The sequence below is a fragment of the Podarcis liolepis genome (assembly GCF_965112155.1).
Source record: "Podarcis liolepis genome assembly, chromosome: 8".
NCBI lineage: Eukaryota > Metazoa > Chordata > Lepidosauria > Squamata > Lacertidae > Podarcis > Podarcis liolepis.
Window position 1 is genome coordinate 12,718,625 of NC_139560.1, and position 24,841 is coordinate 12,743,465.

Here is a 24,841-nt window from a genome sequence, read left to right on the forward strand (position 1 = left end):
ACTCCAAGATGTGCATTTAAAAAGGCTTAATCCAGCCGAGTCCCCAAACCGCTAATTAGCACAGCACACCCAGTTATATTTTATCAGATTTTCAAAAGTTTAACATACGCATTCCAATATGTAATATTTTTTTTTCTTTTTGCCAACTTCCCACCTCATTTTCCATGGTGTTTTTTTTATTTCTCCCCCTTTGCTGTGCTTCTTTCATTCTTTCTTCTTTCTCTAATGCCGTAACAACAATGCAACTGTCTCTCATTCCTTCTGCTGCTCAGAGTTCAAATCCTGCTCATGAGTTCATTGCAGCACACCGAACAATGCCTCCAAATTTCACTGAGCTCCTTGAGAATGAAGATTAAAAATGTGGGTCAGTGGGGAAAGATGGCCAAATACAAACACAGTGTTACCTCGGGTTACATACACTTCAGGTTACGTACGCTTCAGGTTACAGACTCCACTAACCCAGAAATAGTACCTCGGGTTAAGAACTTTGCTTCAGGATGAGAACAGAAATCGTGCTCTGGCGGCGCAGCAGCAGCGGGAGGCCCCATTAGCTAAAGTGGTGCTTCAGGTTAAGAACAGTTTCAGGTTAAGAACGGACCTCCAGAACGAATTAAGTACTTAACCCAAGGTACCACCGTAAAGTCACTGGCAGGGGAGGGGGGTGTGGAGAGAGAGTGGGGGAAGAGCGGGGGGGGTAGGTAAGAAAGTCACATTTTTTTTTCAGCCAAGGAAAGCGCATGGTGCTCATCTTGCATGAGTAAGCAGGGAACAGAGAGTGCAAAGAACAACTGTGCATTTCAGGATTATGACTCAGAGATTTCTCTTCCATACACAAAGCACGCCTTTCCCTTGCTGTGATTCACTTTGCAGAATTGGATTAGGGTTCCTCTCCGCCCCAGCAGCCATGGCCCGGATCCATCAGGATGCAGCCTGTATAATCTTTTCAAGTTTCCTCCAGAAACGGAAGGCCGTTTCACAGAGTTGCCCTCCAATGAAGACGGGAGCCTGCCAGGAATTAACTTATACAAACACAGCTTTTTCATTCTCTCCCTCTCTCTCTCTCTCTCTGGTCAGCCATCCACAAACAAACCGTCATGAGACTGCCTAGCCTCATTCCACAAAAATAGTAGGAAAACCCCGTGGGATCCATGTGACTGACCTTTGGGGCAGCAGCAAAAAAGGCAAACACATGCTCCCCCCCCTTTAAAAAAAGAAAAGGCAGAAACGCCAACATCTCCAGTGAGTGAGATCATGCTCACAGGAATAGAAGACTATTAATAGCGTAGGGGAGGCTAGCAATTATTTCATGCAAAATCAGGCGCTGAGAGAAAGTGATTACAAGCCAGGCATGGGTGCTGATTGATCAGAAATGAGAGAAATACTTCCTGGCCAAGCTGAATGGGATCTTTTTTTCCCCCATCAGGGAATAGCCGAGGCTGACAGGCAAGCTGGCTGTCTTCCTCATCTTGCAACGTCCACTGAACCTGCAATCATCTGCTCCATACAAAGGCTGGGAAGCAGTACCTGTCTGGTCGCCTGCAGGGGAGCAAAAATCTCCTCTAGGCGACCAGGGGCACAGCTGGGACAAGAGCTCTCTCTGTGTCAGAGAGGTCCAGCGCCGAGGGCCTTCTGGCGATTCCCTCATTGCGAGAAGTGAAGCTATAGGGAACCAGGCAGAGGGCCTTCTCAGTAGTGGCACCCTCCCATCAGATGTCAAGGAAATAAACAACTATCTGACTTTTAGAAGACATCTGAAGGCAACCCTTTTTAGGGAAGTTTTTAATGTTTGATGTTTTATCGCTTTTTTACTATTATTATTAATATTCTGTTGGGAGCTGCCCAGAGAGGCTGGGGAAACCCAGCCAGATGAGTGGGGTATAAATAATAATTTATTATTATAACTCCAACTCCTATCATCTCTGATCACCAGCTCTGCTCGCTGGGGCTGACGAATTTCAGCAACATGGGGACCACAGGTTCCACACAGAGGACAAAATTGGGGTTCAAGATGGTCTAAACAGATTGGAGAACCGGGCCCCAAACTTACAGAATGAATTTCAACAGGGACGCACAAAGATGAGGGGGGCATCTGGATTGCCAGAATCTCACCAGGGTCCTCCTTACTCTTCTTCAAACAGCGGTTTTGCCTTATTGCTTTTGCACAGACACCACACACAAACACACCCTCTGGCCATGGAGTGGAGAAAGGGAGGAAAATAATATATTTGCCAAAGAAGCTCCTCACTCCTACTCGCAACATTCCCCAAGAAATCCCTTATCAAGAAGGAACTGGCTTAACTGTTTTGTTCCCAAGGCAACATACCACAAGGATACTAACAAGGCCTAAAGGCTCTGGCCAGCTATGCTTCAGGCAACTTGCCGTTATCACAGAAATCTGAAAAGATATGATCCCCAAAACCAATTGCTGGAAACCAGGGGAAAGAAAAGTGTTGCTGTTCCATGTTCTCCACCCTGGTCTGCCAATGGGATATTAGGATGCTGGCCTAGATGGGCCCCTGGCCTGATCCTGCAAGCACGTCTTGTTTAGTCGTTTAGTCGTGTCCAACTCTTCGTGACCCCATGGACCAGAGCATGCCAGGCACTCCTGTCTTCCACTGCCTCCCGCAGTTTGGTCAGACTCATGCTGGTAGCTTCGAGAACACTATCCAACCATCTCGTCCTCTGTCGTCCCCTTCTCCTTGTGCCCTCCTTCTTTCCCAACATCAGGGTCTTGTCCCGGGAGTCTTCTCTTCTCATGAGGTGGCCAAAGTATTGGAGCCTCAGCTTCAGGATCTGACCTTCCAGTGAGCACTCAGGGCTGATTTCCTTCAGAATGGAGAGGTCTGATCTTCTTGCAGTCCATGGGACTCTCAAGAGTCTCCTCCAGCAAGCACTTCTTATGTTCCCAATATTACTCAGAAGAGCAAAATCGCAGCACGTGCCAAAGCGTTGTCGGGATCTGGAGAGGACCGGGACAAAAGCTTTTCGCCACTGAGATCATTGTTTGCAGGGCTTCCATGTTTTGTCCCTCGCTTTGGGAACTTCTCTTTGGCATCACGGTGCTATTTTTAAGCTGTGCCGCCTAATTCATTTATTTTTTAAGAGACAAGGCAGGAATGCATGCCGGTTTACTGGAACCTCCACTACCATGGAAGACTTCTCTACTTGAGCAAAGATTAAAAAACCGAGCACGCAAAACTGCTTTTACGAGGGGAGGAGGGTTCATTATCAGGAGGACCAGAAATATCCTCCCCAAAGGCATGTGTGCTTTGTTTTCCGGCTCTATAGGAAAGACAGGACAAGATTTCCAGTTCAATAAGCTGCATGAGAGCAGGCTTAGCCTCCCAAGTCCGGCAAGGCGGCTGTTTACTGTAAAAATAATGAACTGGCAGCCAAGGCAATCCGCCAGCTGATAGTAATTAGGGGTTGGTGCATTTGGAACTGCATTTACACAGTTTTTCCGCAGCTCCAAGGAACATGCAATATGAGAATTTGGCAATTATTAGAACTACAGAAAGAGCGTAAAATAAAAACAAGCAAGGCTGGGCCGAGGCAACAGGAGCCAAATTCAAGCCAAATCACTGCCAAGAAAAGAAATAAAAAATTTGAGATTCCTGCATTTCCGGGGGTTGGTCTAGATGATCCCTTGGGATCCCTTTCCAACTCCACAATTCTGTGATTCTAGGATCCGAGGCTTGTATGGGGAAGAAGAAGCTTCACAGTCTAATCTTTAAACATTGTCAGAGGCTCCAGAGATTTGAGTGAAGGAAAAAGAACTTAGCTACTGTGGGCACATCTGCAGACCACCCATTTAAAAGCGCTTTTAACAGCCGCGCCTTCCCCCACTGTAATTCCCAGAGTGGTTTAACAATCGATCCCTCTTCCCAGGGAACTCTGGGAATTGTAGCTCTGCGAAGGGAATTGGGGCTTCCTAGCAACTCTCAGTATACTTAAAACTGCATTGCTCAGGATTCTTTAGGGGGGAGACCATGACTGTTAAAAGCAGTACAACAGTACTTTAAATATACTGTGTGGATGTGGCCTGTAATCGGAAATGTAAGATCTAGGTTAGATTACTGCAATGCATCATATGTGGGGCTGCCTCTGGAGACAGTTCGGAAACTTCAGCTGATGCAGAATTGAGCAGCCAGCTTGCTCACTAGGGGAAGACGGTTTGAGCGTATAGCACCAATCCTGGCCCAACTGCACTGCCTGCCAATTAGTTTCCGGGCCCAATTCAAAGTGCTGGTTTTGACTTATAAAGCCTTAAACGGCTCAGGACCGGAATACCTCAAGGACCGCCCTCTTTCCATATGAACCTACCCGGACCCTGAGATCATCTTCTGAGACCCTTCTTCGTTTGCCTCCTCGAGAGAGAGATCCAGAGGGTGGCAACATGAGACAGGGCCTTTTCCGGGGTGGCTCCCCATTTGTGAAATGCTCTCCCCAGGGAGCCTCGCCTGGCTCCTTCATTGCATACCTTTAGGCGCCAGGTGAAAACGCTTCTCTATAGCCAGGCCTTGGGCTGACTGAACATTATACGGCTTTTTCAATATGTTTATGGCCTTTGTGGATATTTAAGTTATAATTAGAAAAATCTTAATAATTATTCATAAAGGAAACAGTTTATAAGAAGTAAATAAGGAGGCCAGATACAGGATAAAGGAAGTCTCTTATTTGGTTGTTTGTGTTGTTGTATGTTATGCTCACTGTATGTTCACATTTAATGAGGGTGGATTTGTGTATTGGGGGTGGGGGGTTATGTTATCTTGTAAATAAAATTCCAATAATTTTTTTTTCTTACGTGTTTATGGGATACAGTTTATTGGTTTGTTTTTGTTCTTGCTTTATTAGTTATTTCTCAGTTTGTATTTTTATGTCGTGAACCATGCTGGGATCTTCGGATGAAGTGCGACATAGAAATTTAAAATAATAAGAAGAATACATATGAAGGTAGCCCTATATAGGGAAGTTTTTAAATGCTTCAAGTTTACTATGTTTGATGCTTTTGTTTGTTGGAAGCCGGCCAGAATGGCTGGGGCAACCCAGTGAGATGGGTGGCATGTTGTTGTTGTTGTTGTTGTTGTTGTTGTTGTTGTTGTTGTTGTTGTTGTTGTTGTGTTTGGATTGGCCAGGCTTTGTATATATATACAAATACTGGTTGGTGCTTTGAGTCGTTGCTTACCATCTTGTTGGCTGCCATGCAGAGATTACTGCAAAGCCTAAGAGAAAAGCTGCTCTTCCAAAACCAAAGCCAAATATAGATATTGGTGTTTTTCTCCCCCGCCCCCCCCCCCCAAGGAGGGAGACAGGGAGTGGAAGGGGCGCAGGATAAAATCTGCCAACTTCTGGCCCTGGAATTGAGCGCTTCTTGTTGCTAGGCCAAAGGGGACGGCGCAGCAACCCAAACTAACCGCAGCTGGATCTGCACACTCGGCAATAATTATTCAGCTAAATCACAAGGCCCTCTTCTGTGCTTCGCAACCCAACATTTGGCTGCCTCGTCTTTTCCACGCACACTCGCTGCCAGGCAAGGGAGATAGAAGACAAGCCCACCCCCACCCCCTGCCAGCCCAGGAAATTGGGGGGGGGGGGGAGGAAAGCTGCTACAGAAGCCAGAGAATGGCAGCCTAGCATGTAATTACTCTGAACAGGAAAAATAACCTCCCTCTCAGTAGGCTTTCCAGTTCAAGAACAAAATCACCAAGAAAGGGAGGGGGGAGAGGGGGGGCAAAACCACAAAATTCCCTGGGTCCTCTTTTTACTTCAGTAGTCTATAATGTTTAAAAGCAGCAGAGAGCTTTAAAAAATCAAATCAACAGTGCTAACAGCGTTCGTTTTGTCCTGAAGTTTTTGCAGGAAATAGCTGCCCTCTCAGCCCCTGTCACAATACAAGCCCAGGGAGCTGCAAGTTACCAGTTTGGATGATTGATCCATATAGCTTAGTACTGTCTGCACTGATTGGCAGCAGCGCTCCACGCAGGGCTCTCTCCCCCTGCAACCTGGGCCTGTCAGGGGATTGAGCCCGAGAGTTTCTGCATTCAAAGCAAGACCCTTCCTCAGACACTCAAGAACTGCCCTAAGGGCAGTAGCTAAAATACAAGGATGAAGCACAGCACCCTGGTTTCCTGGAAGACGGACCCAGAAAGCTCTCTTAGATTCCTGTTGCATTAAAAAAAGAGACTCTGTCCAGTCTCTTTCAACGCAACAAGCAGTTGAAAGGCTACTGACTTACTTTACAGCACTACTGGGAGGAGCATTAAAAGGTAAAGGGACCCCTGACCATTAGGTCCAGTCGTGGCCGACACTGGGGTTGCGGCGCTCATCTCGCTTTATTGGGCGAGGGAGCCGGCGTACAGCTTCTGGGACATGTGGCCAGCATGACTAAGCCACTTCTGGCGAACCAGAGCAGCGCACGGAAACGCCGTTTACCTGCCCGCTGGAGCAGTACCTATTTATCTACTTGCACTGGGGTGCTTTCGAACTGCTAGGTTGGCAGGAGCAGGGACCAAGAAACGGGAGCTCACCCCGTTGCGGGGATTCGAACCGCCAACCTTCTGATCAGCAAGTCCTAGGCTCTGTGGTTTAACCCACAGCGCCAGCCGCGTCCCTGGGAGGAGCATTAGTAAAGGTAAAGGTACCCCTGCCCATACGGGCCAGTCGTGTCCGACTCTGGGGTTGCGCGCCCATCTCGCTTAAGAGGCTGGGGGCCAGCGCTGTCCGAAGACACTTCCGGGTCACGTGGCCAGCGTGACAAGCTGCATCTGGCGAGCCAGCGCAGCACACGGAAACGCCGTTTACCTTCCCACTAGTAAGCGGTCCCAATTTATCTACTTGCACCCGGCATTAAGCCATGCCTAATCTGTTATGGCAACCTCTTCCATGTGGTAGAGCATGAGATTAATAACACCAGGGTCGTGGGTTCGAATCCTACCCTCGGCAAAATATTCTTGTACTGCAAGGGAGTTGGACTAGACGGCCCCATGAATGATTCTATGATTCCAAGCATGCTTAAGAACACAAGAAGTTGTTTTATGCAGAGTCATACCATTGGTCCATCGAGCACAATAATGTTGACACTGGTCGGCAGGCAGCAGCTGGCCAGCTTTTCAAGCAGGGGACATTCCCAGCCCTACCTGGGACTCTGAGGGTTAAACCTAGGAATTATCGAATTTTAGAGTCGGAAGGGACCCCACGGGTCATCTAGTCCAACCCCCTGCAATGTGGGAATCTCAGCTAAAGCATCCATGCCAGATGGTCACCCAACCTCTGCTTCAAAACCTGCAAAGGAGGAGAATCCACCACTTCCTGAGGGACTTCAAATCAGTTTATTTCAAACATTTCTCTTTTGCCTCTCAATCACAAGGTTGTCTGAGCTGGCTAATGAAGGTGATGGTGAAATTTTGCCAAATCTCTAGCTTTTTAGGTTTCAGCATTTATTGCTCCCACACTCTCAAGTCACAAGCATATTGTCTCGAACAGGCACAGGCAAACTCGGCCCGCCAGATGTTTTGGGACTACAACTTCCATCATCCCTAGATAACAGGACCAGTGCACAGGGATGATGGGAGTTGTAGTCCCAAAACATCTGGAGGGCCGAGTTTGCCTATGCCTGGTCTAGAAACTTGAGGCACTAAAAATAAAAAGTGATTTCCGAATGCTGTGTCCCTGAGCTGCAGCACTTCCTTTTAGCACCTGAGCTAGGAATTCAGCCTAACTCAAACTCCGAACAGGCACTTGGACACTGCCCCTGAGAAGTACTAGCAGCAGCAGGAGTCAAAAAGGCATTTTAAGCAATCGGCAAGCAAATGAAGGACCAGCTGATGCACAGCCTAAAGTTGCCAGATAACCCCTAATTTTAAGGCGACATATCCCCATTATTCACATGGGCGACAGAAGCTGTGCATAACAGAACAGACCTTTCTTTCAGAACATCCCAGCCCTGTAGCAATCAAGGGAACAGGCCTCAGCGCCAGTGTGTCCCTTCTCCTGGAACCTCTGGCTCGGAAATCCCATTTACTGGCGTTTAAACATGACAATAAACGGTCTTGGCACCTGGAATGCCAGGTGGGGAGGATACATCCAGTCCATCGTTTTAAGAACAGAGGCTTCCAGCAACTGTGAGAGAAATGGTTCTATTTGCACTTAATATAAGCAGGGGAAAGAATAGTTTCCCTTTTCTCTTTAGGAAGAAGATGTGGGTGGTTGTTGTTTTCTCATGCCCATCACCCTTTAAACAGCAAAGAAGCAAAACCTTCAGAAGAGCCAAAGCCATTTAAAAAAAGCAAAAAGCGAAGCATGCAATTTATTCAGCGTTCAACTTAGATGACCTGGAAGATTCATGGTCTGAGGGAGGCAGGAGCAGAGCTCATTTCGCGCCAAACATCGGTGGACGCAGCTGCCAGCGCCGTGAACTTGGAATAAGCACTCTTCCCCGACATGGAAATAGCCTCAGTGGGCACCAGTTTCCTGGAAAAATGCTGTTTGGCTGAAGTGAGCCAAGCGTTTAGCTCGCTCCCTCCCTCCCTCTCTCTCTCCATCCTGCAAAGCTCGCAGAAAAAGCCAATGCCGGCTACATAACAAACGCTGGTGAATCCATCTTCAGGTTTGCACCCTAAAAAAGCCTCCTACAATCTTCAGTGCCACAAGGAAGCAGCCACGTTTGTGCACAACGAATAAGCCTGGTCCCCTGCAGCTCCCTGCAGAAGCTAGCAGGCCTTCTGCAAGGTCTATATAAAGGGCCTGACCCAAGGTGACTTCAGAGACTGTCTCCATTTCAAGCAGGGAGTCAAAACATGGAAAGGATTTGGACTATCATCCCATCGCTAAGCTCCTCTACCTCCCCAAAGATGCACCAAGGCTGCTATTAAACACACTTGCAAGATGAGAGCAGAAACATGGCTGAAAATGTAGTAAAGGTAAAGGTAAAGGGACCCCTGACCATTAGGTCCAGTCGTGGCCGACCGGCGTACAGCTTCCGGGCCATGTGGCCAGCAGGACTAAGCCGCTTCTGGCAAACCAGAGCAGCGCACGGAAACGCCGTTTACCTTCCCGCCAGAGCGGTACCTATTTATCTACTTGCACTTTGACGTGTTTTCAAACTGCTAGGTTGGCAGGAGCAGGGACCGAGCAACGGGAGCTCACCCCATTGAGGGGATTCGAACCGCCAACCTTCTGATTGGCAAGTCCTAGGCTCTGTGGTTTAACCCACAAAGCTACCCGCGTTTTGCCCCAATTTCCCTGAACTCACTGGCACCTCTAATGAGGACCCCTCCATTGATAGCTCAGGCAGCAGAGAATGAAATTCTTAATCTCAGTATTGTGGGTTCGAGCCCCACTTTGGGTGAAAGACAATTATTATTATTATTATTATTATTATTATTATTATTATTATTATTATTATTATTTATACCCCGCCCTCCCCAGCCAAGATCGGGCTCAGGGCGGCTAACAACACACATAAAAACAATTGATTGAAATACAGCTTAAAAAACAAGATTAAAATACAACATTTCAGGGGAAACGCAATAAAAAAAAATTTGGGGGGATGAAAACGTCAAGTCTTCACTAAGGCTAACTATCCAGACTGGTCCTACATGGGCCAGAAAAAAGCCAGGGAAGTCCCCAAATAGGAGTTCCAACACAGAAGGAGAAAGGAGTTGTCCTCTTGTTCCCTTCCAACTCAACAAGTCTGTGATTCCGATGTTGTGTTTCCCCCCCCCGCTGTAACCCCATCCCTGTGGACACCATTATGACAACAAGGAGATACTCAAGGTCACTGTAATATCAACAGCTTTCATTGTATTCAATCCCTGCCTTTATACCATTATGAAACTCAAACTGGTCTACAGAAGGGTCTCGGGTAATCATGAATGGATGGATTCATCCGTGGCAGAGTAAACTCCTAGCTACTTTTCTTAGGTCTGTGGTGAGGGTGAGTATCTGCAACACCCAGCCAGCCACAGAAACCACATCACAGTGTCTCTACAGAAGAGACAAGGGGGTCTTCTCCAACAGGCAAAAATGTGGGGCTCATTTAGTCACAGCTGTTAGGTAGTAGCTCTTCCTGAAAACTGAGCAAAGCAATTTGAGATGGGCTGGTAGTGAGGCTTGCAAGCAGGGCTGTGGAACTCCTTACAGTGGTACCTCGGGTTACATACGCTTCAGGTTACATATGCTTCAGGTTACAGACTCCGCTATCCCAGAAATTGTGCTTCAGGTTAAGAACTTTGATTCAGGATGAGAACAGAAATCGTACTCCGGCGGCGCGGCGGCAGCGGGAGGCCCCATTAGCTAAAGTGGTGCTTCAGGTTAAGAACAGTTTCCGGTTAAGTACGGACCTCCGGAACAAATTAAGTACTTAACCCGAGGTACCAGGGTCGCTGCATTAATAGCTGAATCGCCCCTTCGGCCCAAATTCAAAGTGCTCCCTTTCTGAAGCAATTCCATTGGCGCCCGTCCATCTCGAGAGACAACAGAGTGCACCTCAAAGGAGCACCAGAGTGACCTCCGCAGGGAGCAAGCCTGGGCAATGCATATGAAGGTGCTGTCCTGTCCTGCCCAGATGACAAGACTCGCTGATGTGGTCCAAAGGAAAGCAGAGCAATATGTTTGGCACCAGCTTGGCGCATAGCTGTCAACCTTCCCTTTTTTTGGGGGGGGGGGATTCCCTTATTCCTGTTTCCCGGTGCTATCCTGGATTGTTAGATATCCCGTAGACTGTCCCCGGGACAGGTGAGGCTGCTGATCCCTTATTTTCAAATCTGAAAGTTGACAGCTATGCCTTGGCTGCAGGAGTTGCTGGAAGGAGGCATACATGGCTCCATCCGAGCACCTTAGCGACTCCGTTGTGTAGCCTTTTCTTCCCCCAAAGATGTCCCTCAAGGCAGCAGAGGTTTAAGATAGCCCACATCTTACTCTTCTCTCACCCCACTTACACAGTAAGTCTGTGCCAGCCCAGTGTTGTTAGGTTTCAGCTTAATTCTAAACCAGCTCGGGACCACTTTACAGTAAGGCAAGACACAAATACAGTGGTACCTCAGGTTACAGACGCTTCAGGTTACAGACTCCGCTAACCCAGAAATAGTACCTCGGGTTAAGAACTTTGCTTCAGGATGAGAACAGAAATCGTGCGGCGGCAGCAGGAGGCCCCATTAGGTAAAGTGGTACCTCAGGTTAAGAACAGTTTCAGGTTCCCACACTGGAAGAATGGCAGACGCAACTGATAGACTACATGGAGTTGGCCGAGATGACTGGCAGAATCCGAGACCTGGGAGAAGAGGCGGCGGAAGAGGACTGGAAGAAGTTTAAAGATTATTTACAAAAATATTATAAGTTGTATGAGTGTTAAGAAAGTGCACGAAAGGAAATAACATGGCATCAGCAGTTTATATGAGAAATATATGAGAATAAGTGGAATGATAAAGATGAAATTTGAAGTAATGTCATGTCTAAACTAAGCAGTTAAGTATTTGATGAAAGTACTTAAAATATGAGGCATAACATATGAGAATTAGAAAATAAGAACTGAAATAAGGTAATAAATTGCGGTTTATAACTTTTTCATGGAGAACGCAGGAAAGGGAGATGTGAGGAAGTCTAGATAGTTATGAAAAAACAATGTATGAACGGTGGTGATCCTTTTTGTATATTCTATGTTTATGTTTTTGTTTATTCATGTTTTCTTTGTTTGTTATTTACTGGTGATGGTGTTTTATATGTTTGGTGATTTTCTTTTGTTAAAAACTTGCAATAAAATATTTATATATATATAAAAAAAGAACAGTTTCAGGTTAAGAACGGACCTCCAGAATGAATCAAGTTCTTACCCCGAGGTACCACTGTATACCACAAAGGAAACAAACAATAATTGCCCCAAAACAAAAGCAAACAAATACTGGTATGCGTGGCATTGAGAGGTAAAGAGATTGAAATCCCTCCCTGTCCAGAGTGACAGAATTGAGGGGCGTCACTCTGGTATATATCAACAAACCTTTCCTCCCCACCCTCAGTGGCCTGAAGCAGAGTGTTCTTCAAGCCCGGGGAAAAAGTTATGGCCTGCAATTACATTAATGACATAATTACTTACAATTACACACCAGAAAGAACACACTAATTATCTATATCGCCTTCGTGGCTCATGCTGTACTCCCAACTCTCGCTCTCTGCAAAGGACAAGAGGTTCACAGCTCCCAAAAAGAGAATGGCCTCATTAGAGACCCAAAGGACTTCTCTTCGCTGGAGTGGCTCATTTCTTTAACATCGGAAATGTTGATCTGGCTCTTAAGCCAGCAGTAGCAGGCGGTAGGCAGGAGAGGCAGATATCTCTGGCTTCTCTTTGTCCAAGGACCTAAGAGACATGGATGCTGATTTCTAAAGCAGGACTGGGCAGCACTGCCTTGTCATCAACCTCCCAAAAGCCATATACCAGAGACAAAGCGCATGGAACAATGAACATCTATTTTTTACCTCAGTACAGCAGGCTAGCTTCTGCACAGACTTATGCAACCTTCTCCATTCCCCACTCAGAGAAGCAAGACACAGTGTTCGGAATTTGTCAGGCGCATTTTGCACCTGGCTATCGGCCACTTGCGACCGAGTGAAGATGCGCTAGGATGGCGCCTGATGTCACCACCATCTGGAGGTGCACGTCTGAGGAATCATGGGATAGTTTTCACACACCAACAACTCATCCCATAGCAATCCATCTGGGATATTTTATCTGCACAATCAGAACGAACCAGATAGGTGGACTTCTCCCTGGATCGAATGACATTTCTTCTTTCAGTTCTCAAAGTTCTTAACTCTAGCTCAAGGTTGTTGTCTGAACGAGCCAGACATTTAACTGAGAATCAGTCACAGTCTGCCCTTATTTGAAAAATAAAACTTTTTGAGCTGTCTAATGGCGACTAATAGGCATTCTCTTTTGGCAACTGTCATCCCCTGGTTTAAGGAGCCATTTGGCACCTAGCTTATACAGTCGTACCTTAGATCCCGAACGATTGTTCCAGCTTGCGAACGTTCTTTCGGAACCTGAACGTCCGACGGGGCTTCCGCAGCTTCTGATTGGCTGCAGGAGATTCCCGCAGCCAATCAGAGGCCGTGATTTAGTTTTTGAACGTTTTGGAAGTCGAACAGATTTTCGGAACGGATTCCTTTCAACTTCCAAGTTGAGACTGTATATCTGAGTTTCTAACACTGAGCAAGAGGCATATTGTTAATTGTTTCCCTCAGTTTCTAATAATAAAAAGAACAGGACTGCAACCACCATGGCAGATTTCTTGGGGGGTGGGTCCTTATTTAATCTTCCAGCAGAGAGAGAAAGATTGAGAGAGAGTTGTGTTTAAAAGAGAGACAACTCTGGGCAAAGGTGAAGGAGGCTCTGTGACTGAGGTCCTGCTATGACTCCTCAACAGCATGTTACACAAACATCTCCCTTTCCTTGCCAAGCCAGATTTCAACACAAGTCAGAGCTTCACATGCTTCTTTCCATCAGGGGAATGGGCCAACACAGCCTTGGCTGCCGTCTTCTGTGTCCTCATTCACCTTCCTCACGCTGCCCAGGCGAGAGGGAGGGAATTCTGCACAGAAAAATGGGGAAAAAATAAAAAATAAAAATCCCTTTAATATCCAACCATCTACCCTTGTGGTCCATTCCATCAAACAGCTGGGTGTCTGTGAACATTCTGCGGATGCATTTTGACAAGCCACTATTCTGGCAAGCGGACGGGAGCTCCGCTGCAGATCTGAAACTCATGGCTCTTCCACAAGCCAGTCCTGTGTTGCCGCTGTAAATAAAGTACACAGCATGGAACAGAGACACGCAGCGGGCCAACTGGGCGAGGCAAAAGAGGAGAGCTGGCCGTCCTTTGGCGTCTTGCGCCAGTCAAGGACTGACAACCTGTGGGCATGTTTACAAAGAAGACCAGTGTTAGAAATTCCCCAGGGGCCAGGCGCATTTTGTGACTGAGGCAAGTCCAACTGCAACCACATGGAGATCTCTGGAATGCCAGGATGGTGACTGACATCTCCATCTGGCTGGCCCTTCCAGCTTTCTTCAGCAGATAAGCCTATTTCCTGCATTTATCTCCACCTTTTCCTGCAAGGAGTACAGTGGTACCTCAGGTTAAGAACTTAATTCGTTCCAGAGGTCTGTTCTTTGTCAGCATCGCCCTAGAGCCAGTGCGCCAACTGGACTCTTGCACCTCAACCCCGACTGGGCTGGGCGAGCTGGGTAGCACCGCCAGAGACCTCCTTCCCGCAGGAAACGGTCACAGTGCTGTGGACTCACAGCTGAGAGCTGAGAGCACCGGATTCACTGTCTCAATAATTCAGTCGTTGCGCAGCAGAGTTTTGCAGAGTCTTGCAGAGTATAAACCACTCGGAGAGCAGCTCTGTAAAATATCTTCCGTTTATTCTATAACTACAACTATGGTACAAAGCTATATACAGAGCTAAGTATTCTGAGCATAAAGCAATGCTACACTGAGAGTCTGCAGCTGCTCTTAGCAGCAATCTAATCTCTAGGATCTCCAACACTCTCACTCTCTCCGATACACTGACTGACTGACTCTCTCTCACACACACAGATATGTTGCTGGGCAGAATAAGTTAATAGGCAGGACACGCCTCCTCTTCTCTGTGGAGAGTCAGCAGAGATCATCAGGAGATGGTCAGGGGATTCTTGGGTATGGGAGGGGTGAAATCTCCTCATCCTTAACCTGAAACTGTTCTTAACCTGAGGTACCACTTTAGCTAATGGGGCCTCCTGCTGCTGCCACACGATTTCTGTTCGCATCCTGAAGCAAAGTTCTTAACTTGAGGTAATATTTCTGGGTTAGCAGAGTCTATAACCAGAAGTGTATGTAACCCAAGGGTACGACTGTACATGATTCACCCATCTCCTCAGTTAATCTCTACAACAACCCTGTGAGGAACGTTAAGAAACTTGTGACTGACTCCAAAGTCACCCAATGAGCTTCATGACTGAGTGGGAATTTGAACCCTGATCTTCCAGGTCCTAGTCCAACACTCTAACCACTACAGTGGTACCTTGGGTTAAGAACTTAATTCGTTCCGGAGGTCTGTTCTTAACCTGAAACTGTTCTTAACCTGAGGTACCACTTTAGCTAACAGGGCCTCCCACTGCCACTGTGCGATTTCTGTTCTCATCCTGAAGCAAAGTTCTTAACCCAAGGTATTATTTCTGGGTTAGTGGAGTCTGTAACCTGAAGCATCTGTAACCTGAAGCGTCTGTAACCCGAGGTACCACTGTACACCCCCTTGGCTTCTTAGAGTACTTCTGCTATGGGGCAACTCTATAAATTAAGTAGGTAAGCAAATATGCGGAGAAAGCAAAATTCACTTAGAGAAGGATCTGAAATATTTTCCTGGAAGCCTGAATTTGTTTTATTCGGGATTGTTTAATGTGATGTTTCAGTGTGTTGTAAACCACACTGAGAGTCCCTTGAGAGTCCCATGGACTGCAAGAAGATCAAACCTATCTATTCTTAAGGAAATCAGCCCTGAGTGCTCACTGGAAGGACAGATCGTGAAGCTGAGGCTCCAATACTTTGGCCACCTCATGAGAAGAGAAGACTCCCTGGGAAAGACCCTGATGTTGGGAAAGATTGAGGGCACAAGAAGAAGAGGACGACAGAGGACGAGATGGTTGGATAGTGTTCTCGAAGCTACCAGCATGAGTTTGACCAAACTGTGGGAGGCAGTGGAAGACAGGAGTGCCTGGTGTGCTCTGGTCCATGGGGTCACGACGAGTCGGACACGACTAAACGACTAAACAACAACAACAAACCACACTGAGATGTTTTCTTTAAAGTATAAAGCAGTATAGAAGTGATATGGAAAAAATCATAACAATAATAAGTCTCATGGGGGAATGATGCCTAGATATTTTGTTGCGATGCCATTTGGCGATTTGTTTATTTGCCTGAGTTTCTAATGTTGAACGCATTTCACAATCAAAACAATGCCAGAGCAACTTCCGCATAACATCCGAAGACAACAACAGCACAATAGTAAACTGCAAAAGGCAACATTTCAGCTCTATAAATGTAACATGGTTACATCATACCTTCTGGCAACAGGAAAAATAACAAGGCAGGCTAATAGTTTTAGCTTTAACACCTCTCCCAAGCTATTGCTCACAGTCCCTTTCCTCCAGCACTTTCTTATAAGGCTTCCAAAACTTTTTTCAAAGAGGGCCAGATTTGATGAAGTGAGCATGTGTGAGGGCCGACCAAAGTTGTTGATTTTATTTTTTTTAGGGTTGAAGTTTACCCCAGAGTTGTTGAGCTATTTTTTAGGATTGAAGTTGCTGAGATTTTTTTCTTAGGATTTTGCCCCAGGACATATACTGCCACGGGGACCAGTTTGAATCAACCAGAGGGCCATATTAGGCCCCCGAAACAGACTTTGGACATGCCTGGTCTGACACATCTAAAGCCCCATTCTCACACTCGCAACCCGAATGCATGGAGAGCATGGACAGAATCTCACTTGCCATGCATGCATTCATAGAATCGTAAGAGCTAGAAGGGACCTGAGCGTCATCTAGTCCAAGTGCCTGGAGGCAGTTGGAGGATGGATGACCTGTAATGGAATGAATCCTGACAAGACAGAAGTACTGTTTTGGGGGGACAGGGGGCGGGCGGGTCTGGAGGATTCCCTAGTCCTGAATGGGGTAACTGTGCCCCTGAAGGACCAGGTGCGCAGCCTGGGAGTCATTTTGGACTCACAGCTGTCCATGGAGGTGCAGGTTAATTCTGTGTCCAGGGCAGCTGTTTACCAGCTCAATCTGGTACGCAGACTGAGACCCTATCTGCCTGTAGACTGTCTCGCCAGAGTGGTGCATGCTCTAGTTATTTCTTGCTTGGATTACTGCAATGCGCTCTACATGGGGCTACCTTTGAAGGTGACCCGGAAACTACAACTAATCCAGAATGCGGCAGCTAGACTGGTGACTGGGAGGGGCCACCGAGACCATATAACACATGTCTTGAAAGACCGACATTGGCTCCCAGTACGTTTCTGAGCACAATTCAAAGTGTTGGTGTTGACCTTTAAAGCCCTAAACAGCCTCGGCCCAGTATACCTAAAGGAGTGTCTCCACCACCTTTGTTCTGCCTGGACACTGAGGTCCAGCGCCGAGGGCCTTCTGGCGGTACCCTCCCTGCAAGAAGTGAGGTTACAGGGAACCAGGCAGAGGGCCTTCTCGGTAGTGGCGCCCGCCCTGTGGAATGCCCTCCCACCAGATGTCAAAGAGATAAACGACGACCTGACATTCAGAAGACATCTGAAAACGTGTGACATTTTAATGTATTTTTAATCTTTGTTGGAAGCCGCCCAGAGTGGCTGGGAAGACCCAGCCAGATGGGCGGGGTACAAATAATAAATTATTATTATTATTATTATTATTATTATTATTATTATTATTATTATTATAACATGACAGGCTGTAAGTAACTATATAAATTCTTTTATAAATACAATACAACATACCATATCAAAATATGTGCTTCTGTAGACCGACTTATCTCAGCTAAAGCATCCATGACAGTTTCAATAAATATCATTTAAAAAAATAAAATAAAGCATCTATGACAGATGGCCATCTTGCCATAGGATCACCACCATAGGCATAACAAGCATTTGGGGGGGGGGGAAGCATTTGGTTTCAGAAAGAGAGCACTTTGGATTTGGGCTGAAGGATAGATGCGACCATTTTTCATGCAGCGGCTCTGGCCTTTAAATAAAGTTGGTGGTTTGAGCCCAACCAGAGATGGGTGTGGGCAGGATTCCTACATCTTTGGGGTCATTTCCCGCTCTACAATTCTATGTTTCTATTATTCTGCTAGGTTTGCACAGTCTACCTTTTGCCCAATCCAAACAAATTATTAACAGAGGCTGTGGCCAGATTTCTCTTTCTGGCTGCAAAACTACGCAAGGAAATATCCCCCAGGTTAAACTTATCCTGTCTGGCCGTCGTTCTCATACATCACAATTTTAATCTGTTTACGTCATTTATGTTTTTCAACTCACTCTTCACAGCCACATTTTAAGGTTTCATGTTGTGCAACTTATTTCAGATACCCCTGGTAATTTTGTATCGTTTATGTATTACAACCGAATTTAACGTATCTTCTATGTTGTGATTTTACTTATACAGTTTCATTTTGTCTATGACTACCTAGCAAACCATCTGTAATCTGTACTAGGCTTATAAATAACCACTCACACATGAAGAGCAGGAATGGTCTCCAGGCATGCTGGACTTTAAACTGGGTCAAAATGGGTCATTGCTTTTATTTCAATCCATTGTTGTGACTTCTCCGGAAGGCTGATTAATCTGCCATCAACATTTGACCGTTATGTAGTCAGAGACAGGGCCTTCTCAGTGATGGCACCTGGACTCTGGTGGAATTCTCTCTGTTAGGAAGTGAACCACTTCTGGAGAGTGAAAACTGCCTTGTTTCTTCTGCTAGCCTTTCAACACTGAATTATATTATTTCCTTTCATCTATCCTTTCTTTTAAAAGAAAATGTTGATGCTGGCTGTCTTACATTTTCCTTGTTTTGGTATAATTTCTTTCTTTAAAAAAGTAGGGGTTGTACGTATTTGCCCTGCAAACTGCTCTGGTAGAGTTTTTAACCAAATCCCACCACATACAATTTTAAGAAATGAAAAAAAAAAAAGACAACCCATAAATCAGTAATTGTAAAGGGACCTCTGACCATTTGCTCCAGTCGTGGCCAACTCTGGAGTTTCGCCCCTCATCTTGCTTTATTGGCCGAGGGAGCCGGCGTACAGCTTCCGGGTCATGTGGCCAGCATGACTAAGCTGCTTCTGGCAAACCAGAGCAGCGCACAGAAACGCCGTTTACCTTCCCACCGGAGCGGTACCTATTTATCTACTTGCACTTTGAGGTGCTTTCAAACTGCTAGGTGGCCAGGAGGAGGGACCAAGCAACGGGAGCTCACCCCGTCACGGGGATTTGAACCGCCGACCTTCTGATCGGCAAGTCCCGTGTCCCTCCATAAATCAGTAGAGATCACCAAATCCTGACTGGCCTCAGTACACAGCCCAAACTGGTTCTCACCATGACCCTAGATTCAATGCTGAATCTAGGTATGCTCTGCATGGGGGTTTGGGGGAGGATGGAAGAGGGGTACAAGCAAAGACCCTTAGACAGTCCCCCCTTCCACCTCTCCAAAGCCCTGCTGCCAACTTGCTTGCCTTCTCCCCCTGTGCTCAAACCGGCAGTGCGGTGTAGTGGTTAAAGGTGCCAGACTAGTTTCTGCGAGAGACCGGGGCTCAAACCTTACTCAGACAAAATGATCACTGGAGCCACTCACTGTATCTTAGACTACCTCACAGGGTTGTTGTGAGGAGAAAATGGAGAGGCTGAGAAGCAGGCAATGCTTGAACTCCTTGGGAGAAAAGATGGAATATAAATGTAATAATTAACAGCTAAAAAATGCCCAGAGGGAAATCGTGCATGGGGCAGCCTGAAGGAGCGTCTCCACCCCCATCGTTCTGCCCAGACACCAAAGTCCAGTGCCAAGGTCCAGTAAGAGCTGTTCGACAGTGGAATTTGCTGCCAAGGAGTGTGGTGGAGTCTCCTTCTTTGGAGGTCTTTAAGCAGAGGCTTGACAACCATATGTCAGGAGTGCTCTGATGGTGTTTCCTGCTTGGCAGGGGGTTGGACTCGATGGCCCTTGTGGTCTCTTCCAACTGTATGATTCTATGATTCTGGCGGTTCCCTCACTGCAAGAAGCCAAGTTACAGGAAACCAGGCAGAGGGCCTTCTCAGTAGTGGCACTCGCCCTGTGGAACGCCCTCCCACCAGATGTCAAGGAGAACAACTACCGAACTTTTAGAAGACATCTGAAGGCAGCCCTGTTTAGGGAAGCTTTTAATGTTTTAATGTTTAATAGACTATTGTATTTTAATACAGTGGTTCCTCTGGTTGCGAACAGGATCCGTTCCGGAGTCCCGTTCGCATTCCTGAAGTGAACACAACCCGCGTCCGTGCATTGCAATTCACTGCTTCCGCACATGCGCACGATGGCATTTTGAGCGTCTGCACATGCGCGAGCAGCAAAACCCAGAAGTATTACTTCCAGGTCACGGCGGAGCGCAACCCGAAAATACGCATCCTGAAGCTACTTCAACCCGAGGTATGACTGTATTCTGTTGAAAGCCACCCAGAGTGGCTGGGGAAACCCAGCCAGATAGGCAGGGTATAAATAATAAATTATTGTATTATTATTATTATTATTATTATTATTATTATTATTATTATCCATGGGAAGCAACACCAACAAGAAAGACCATGGTGAGTGTGGAAGGGCTCCCTTGCAGAGGTGTGGGCCTCAGCAGTTGCCCAAATATTCCTGCCCCCCTTATGGAACTCTCCATCCCTGAAATAAGCAGGAACGGCCCAGTCTGCTTTTGCTCCAAAGCCATCCTGCAGGATTCACAGAACAGGCATCTTATAGTTGCTAGGAAACCAGAGGATGAAATTTCCAACCACCTTTAGACTGTGCTCTATTCCCCAGGATGGTCAACATTACATAGCCAGGCATACCAGCAGCACCTGTCACTAATGGACAGGTAAGAGAATGGACAGGGCAGGAGGGGCTGCTATAAGATACGGTTTGCATTAAAGGTATAGGGACCCCTGACCATTAGGTCCAGTCGTGACCGACTCTGGGGTTGCGGCGCTCATCTCGCTTTATTGGCCGAGGGAGCCGGCGTACAGCTTCCGGGTCATGTGGCCAGCATGACTAAGCCACTTCTGGCGAACCAGAGCAGCGCACGGAAATGCCGTTTACCTTCCCGCTGGAGCGGTACCTATTTATCTACTTGCACTTTGACGTGCTTTCGAACTGCTAGGTTGGCAGGAGATGGTTTGCATTACAACCCTGCAAAATCCTTACAGTACAGTGGATCTGTTCCGCAGCCCCATTCGCATCCCGAACAGAACGCAAGACGCGATGGCGCGTCTGCGCATGTTGTGTTTTGCCGCTACCGCGCATGACATCATTTTGAGTGTCTGCGCGTGCGCAAGCAGCGAAACCCGGAAGTAAAGCGCTCCGTTACTTCCGGGTTGCCGCGGAGCGCAACTCAGACGCTCTCAACCCGAAGCGCATTCAACTTGAGGTATGACTGTAGTAGAAGGAAGAGAGCCTCAGGAGCACTCACAAATTAGGGGAGGAATGGACTGAAGACAAGGAAACAAACATGAATTTGGCAAATTGATTCACGGAGACGCCACCTTTGCAGGAGGACATCAAATCATGGTTCCGTATCACAACCAGGAAGAGAAACCAACACAATTTGGAAATTAAAATTGCCAGTCAGAATGGGCAAGGAAGGAGGTGCTGGATTAAGCTGGCCTTGTTTACGTACTCAATTCACATCAGGCCAGAAAAAGCGTTTTCTACACAAACGAGGTAGGATTTTTTTTTTTTTATACGAGCTTGCAACGCAGAGGCGGCCACTGGAATAGGGTTAAGTGACAGCTAGTGACGCAGCCCAGCGCTCAGGTCTACACAAACGCAAAACCTAGGTTTTACTGGTGGAAACTAAACATAAGAGAGACCAAGATTCAAATCCCTGCAAAATTATGAAGCTCCATGGGAGGCAAATCACGATTCGACCTCACAAGGCTGCTGCAAGCATAAAATACATATACAAGCATCCTGGACTTTCAGGGGGAAATGTGGGATCATACCATTCCTACACAAGAGAAGATGAGCGCAAGAAGGAAAACAAATCGGAAAAGAAAGCTTTGCATGAGGCCGGAGGAAAATACTCAGGATGTCTGTTGCCATTTTGGTCACAGAGCACAGTTTGGTGTGAGGAGGATGGGGCAAATCTTCCATTTTGTATTACGACAATCAGAGAACATAATCAACAAAACCACAAGACTTTGACACACGATTTCAGAGGGATGTAGGAATTCAAAACGTTCATATTTTAAAAGATTCCACTCCCCTCCTCAAAGTGTCACAGAGCACTAGAACTACTTTGAAATCCTTCCCTCCAAATATATAGAGACAACTTCTACGGAAATACGGCAAACTTTAAAAAATGCAGATCCTGCAGCTTTATATATGTATTTTCTGTGGTTGCATTCTGCAGAGAGCTCGTAAAGGTGCAAAAGCCGCATTTTTAAAATATATATATATATATATAATATGTCTATTTTTATGCAAAACAAAATTATTGCAAAACGATTTGCTGCTTCCTTCCAATTCAAGCCGGTTGCGATTAGAAGTTTAAAGCAGAGATTTCACGTAAAGGACGCATATTTTTACAGCGCAGCCCTACTCCCTGAATTCAAAGGGGGCTTACTCCCAAGTTAAGTTATATTTGCGGTAAATAAAATTAGTGCTTAAAAAATAAGCGCCTACAGGATGGCAGCCATAAAATGATTACAAAAAAAGGAAATGCTTCTGTCACAGGAGTTGCTGAATGACTAATTCTGTGGCTAATAAATATGGACCAGCATAAACATGTCCCAACTTGTCAATTTGAAGTCGTTTTTAAGAGGTGTCACTGCAGACAAAATCATCATAATCCTTTCCCTACCTTAATTATCAAGGGTTTCCCTCCGATGCCATTTTGAGTTCGATCTTCAACTATGCTTTTGTCTTTTAATGTTTGGTTTAAAAACAACAACACAGAAATGTCAAAATAAAAATTGAAAATGTGACCTGTTATTTGCACAGGCAAGATTTTCCTTTTTTTATTTTACTTCTGGTTCTTAAGGATGGAAGACTACCCAGGGTACAATCCTATACGCGCCTACCAATGTCTGTCAAACCAGACTGGATCCAGAAGTCATTGATTTTAACAGGAGTGGAGTTAGCCACGACTAATTTCTTGGATTGCTTTCAACGGGACCTGAGGTGTAGCAAACTTAGCCTGGATCCAAACCATAGCGTTCAATGGAGTTTGGTCCGAAGAAATCAGGCATAGGATTGCAGCCTAAAGAAAACAAAAAAATTAACTGTTTGCTTAATTCTCGAGTGATTTCGGGTCAAACAAAACGCCCAGGCATTTTAAAAAATGGTTATTTACAGCCTCTCGAATTCTGCCTGATATAGCTGCCGCATTATTTGGTATGGACATGTGTAATTTTTAATATGTATTTATATACAGTAAGACTCTGTTCCTGGAAAGTGTACAGGCGAAGGAGGCTTGCAGATATTTCAATTAAATAAAAATAATAAATACACAAATCTCCTTGCAGTAAAGATGAAGTTCATTGCACGAGGAGGGGGTGAGCTAGATGACTTTAAGGCCTATGTCAGAAGGAGAAAATCCTTGTATTGTGTCTTTGGGGTTCTATTTTTTTGGGGGGGTCTAGATTCAAGGTGGGGAGGCAGAGAGAGGAGGGAAAACATCACAGTCGACAAACGTGGCTGCACGATGGAAGCCCTAGAAACATCTCCAAGATTGCATCCGAAACTGTACTTTGGACCAAGGCAGAAGTGTTTGTTCCTATAGACGTGCGCGCGTGCACATCGGAAAAAAGATGACGGCCCCGATCCTGCTGGAAGCAAAAACCCGTCCGAGTTTCCCCTGCGGTGAAGGGTGGGCTACAGACAGAGGGAAAAAGAGAGAGGAGAAGGAGATCCAACTACACGATAAAGTTGCCCGATTCCAAAAGTAAAACACAACAGAAAAACGAGTTTTCCGGGCATCTCGCTATATATATGGAAAAGGGGGAGAATAGTCATAATATGCACAAGGCCAGGAACCGGAGATCTATATGTGGGGGGGTGGGGGTGGGAGGAAATGGAGGGGAGGATGGGCAAAGAAAGCAAGACGTGCCATTTCCCCATCCCTCTTCGAGGGTCCCCGATTTCTTTATTGATTTCGCCAGCACGGCTCTTTTCTTTGCGCGCTTCCAGCCATCGTGGCCGCGGGTCTCTCTCTCTGCATCCCTGTCCCTTTCTTCTAAACATGCCATTTAAAACACACACACACACATATATATAGTTAGCTAAAGAGCTTTGGAGGAGGGAAGGGGGCGCGTGGGGTGGGGGCCAAATACGGGAGAGAGAGATAAATATAGCACGGAGCAAGCCCTCTCCCTCCCCCCCCCCTCGCTTCTTGCCCGCACAAAAAAAACACGCGGCGCGATTGCCAGACGCGGCCACCTGCAAACTTCTCGCTCGGTTTGTTTAGAAAGCAAAGCCCCATTAAATGACAAGGAAAAAGAACGCGGGGGAGGGGAGGTTTTCACTCTCTCTTCCCCCCCCCCCCATCCCGCATGCATCTGCAGCAACCTCCCCTCCCCCACCGCAAGCCTGACTTACCACGCATCTTTCTTCCCCCCAGGCCACGCAAGTCTCCTTTTCTCCCCAAACAAATCCTCGAAGCGTTTTGCAAAGTTGCTGGCCGTTTCCGGCCGCGGCTGCCCCTTTCCTGAGATGTGCATGTGTGTTTCCAAAAAAACAGAATATAAATCCGATGCACATATAAAATGTAAAAAAAATCAAGAGCCGAGCGGGGAGGGGGGGGGAGCAGCAGCGCAGGTCGCTGCCGCTCCGAGCTCGGCGGCTCGCTGCCCATGTGCTCGACGGAGCACGCGCTCCGCGCTCGCCTGAATGGAACGTTGTGCAGGCAGGAGGACCTGTGACGTCACGGCCCCCAGCAGCTGATCCAGCCCCGTTGGCTGCGCTGCTGCTGCTGCTGCGCTTCGACAGACGCTCTGCAAGGGAGCTTGGGTTGCTTTTAGCGCTAGCAGAGCTTTGCATTCGCCTATATACATTGCGTAATGGAAATCGGAGAGAGAGAGAGAGACGAG

The 24,841-nt window shown here is 46.7% G+C and overlaps 1 long non-coding RNA gene across 2 annotated transcripts in view; it reads right to left on the reverse strand.

The window, feature by feature from the left end:
* The window catches only part of LOC310713247, a 149,275-nt gene extending 124,660 nt beyond the window's left edge, over positions 1-24,615 (reverse strand). The window contains exon 1 of one of the 2 annotated variants that reach the window (XR_014529142.1): positions 22,835-23,604. This is a non-coding gene — a long non-coding RNA (uncharacterized lncRNA). Of the gene's footprint in view, positions 1-22,834; positions 23,605-24,350 lie in introns of those variants that run through there. The other variant, XR_014529143.1, reaches the window with a different exon arrangement.
* Between the last annotated feature and the right edge of the window lie 226 nt (positions 24,616-24,841).